The following is a 2471-nucleotide window of genomic DNA, read 5'->3' on the forward strand; positions in this document are numbered from 1 at the left end:
GCAGAACAAGTTTAGCTTCATACTTAAACCTAAGATTCAGTAAAATAATATATCCGGTTATGTCCATGTAGCGACAATAAAAAGGCCGTCAACATCAGGACTGAAGAGCAGTCTTCAGGATGGCTTCTCTTGTGCTGTTGCCTCTGTTGGTGTTATTAGCTGCATCTCAAACAACTAGTGTTGAAATACACAGGCATATCGGTACATCGCTGTCTTTCACGCCGAAGGGAAAGGACTTGAACGGGTCTTATGAGGTGAGTCAAACAGCTGTAGTGAAATTTTTGACAGATATTACATTTCTTCCCATTTAAAAATTCTGCAGCAAAAAAGCTCCACACTGTTTTGTTTATATTTAAAATAACACTTTGAATTGTATATAACTGTACTCCATTGATTTAACATTCTGTTCTTTTAGGTGGAATTTCGCATTAAGCTTACTGGATATGAAGGCCATGTGGACTGGCATGGTTGCACATTTGGTGACTGTGGGGTGGAGACCTCCACATTCACCACAATTGACAGCGATTCATTTAATCTCACCTGGCGACAACTTGATATAGTATCAAGGAGGAAACTCAACACCAACTTGCCTTTTGAAATTAGGCAAGACAACAAATATTAATTTGTTTTAACTGAGCTTCAAACATTTAAGTGCAACATGTATTTAAGCATTGCAATAAATCTCAACTGCCAGTGATTTACCTGAAAAACATTTTTACTTAACTTTTCTTCCATCAGCTATCCAACAAGGTACAACTGGTTCTGGAGGAGGGGATACTGGATAGACAATGCTTTAGGCCCACAAATTAAATGGACAACGTTAACATACGTGGATCCGGGAACCAGATCTGATACCGGCAAACCAAACCAACCTCCTATCACAACCATCGTCCCGATTATTCGGTAAGTTCAAAAATTATAAGTTTTTATTTGTTAAAAATGTACATGTTTGTGGGCCACTCAGTGGAGCAGCGGGTAGCACTGTTGCCTTGCGACAAGAAGGTTCTAGGTTCAATTCCCAACTCGGGGTCTTTCTGCATGTAGTTTGTATTTTATCTCTGAGCATGTGTGAGTTCTCTCTGGTTACCCTGGCTTCCTCCCACAGAACAAAAACATGACTTTTAGGTTAGTTAGCTTCTCTAAATTTCCTGTTTGGTTTGACTTTGTATTGCCCTACGATAGACTGGTGACCTGTGCAGTGTGTACCCCGCCTATCGCTGGTAGACAGCTGCAGATAGCCACTAGCACTCCTCGCGACCCTGCTTGGGATAAGATAGACGAATATGGATGGGTGTTTTTTTTTATCACGTTGCCATCAATTATTAAGCTTGCCAGACCTTCTAATACTTAGTTGATGTGATTGGCTTCTGTATCTTTGTGGAAAGACTCAAATAAGTGAAACATTTACCAGCTTTTATAAAAGTTAAATTACAGTGAAGATATCTGTTTGTATTTATTGAACCTTTCTTGTGCTTTTTTTTACTTAAAGGTTTCACATAATGTTATATATGTTTAAAAAAATGACACCCTTTTCCAGAAACGTATTTTGCCAACATATACTATTTGAGAATAGGCCTAAAGGAGTGGATGGGTTGAGGGGTCTTGGGTATGATTAACAGATTGGCCGATGGACTGATAACAATGCAAGGACTTTTCTCTATTGTGCTCACCAGCTCTGAGACTTACATTTATGGGCAGTGTTGGGCACGTTACTTAACTGGGGATGTCTAATTCTGAAATCCTGTGTTTGGGTTGTTATAGATACTGCAACATGTAGCTATATCTATCTATCTATTCCATCCATCCATCATTTCTCTCTTTCTCCATATAGGCTAATGATCTTCCCGTAGTTCCCCTGTGGCACGAGCACAGGGCGGCTGTTACGCACCTTTAATGAACATGCGCGTTTCCTGTCGCTTGCGCGGTAAATCGTGCCGCAGCGCGGTGTGGAGATGCAGGGGAAACGCAGCTCGACGTAACACTAGTATTTCCATCTTGAAAGCGCTGTTTTGCCGCTGGAGTCATCCTCACTCTCCATACTCCCCTCTCTCATGACGCGCACAATTGTGCGACCTGAGTAACGTGCATTAACGGGGTGTCGGCAATTGTAACTGCGTTATAGTTACAGTAAGAGTAATAATTTTAATTCCTCGTTACTAAAAAAGGTAGCGGCGTTAGTAATGCCGTTACTTTCAACGCCGTTAGTCCCATCACTGTTTATGGGCCGCTGAATCCAGAGGGGCCACAGATATGAAATGTTCACTTAAATGTATGTTACATAAACTAAAAATTACAACTTGGATAAAACTTGGAAATAACTTGGTTGATAATTTTAAAGCACCTTTCTTGCACGCATTCAAATTAATCGGCAAGGCCTTTGGTGAGTCCACCCAAAACTGGGCTGACATTTTCTAGAACAGGCCTAATGGAGGTCAGGTAGATCTGTCTGAGAACATTAGGTGGGAGTCCTG

Source organism: Cyprinodon variegatus, unplaced genomic scaffold, assembly GCF_000732505.1.
Source record: "Cyprinodon variegatus isolate N-32 unplaced genomic scaffold, C_variegatus-1.0 Scaffold852, whole genome shotgun sequence".
In the NCBI taxonomy this organism is placed as follows: Eukaryota; Metazoa; Chordata; class Actinopteri; order Cyprinodontiformes; family Cyprinodontidae; genus Cyprinodon; species Cyprinodon variegatus.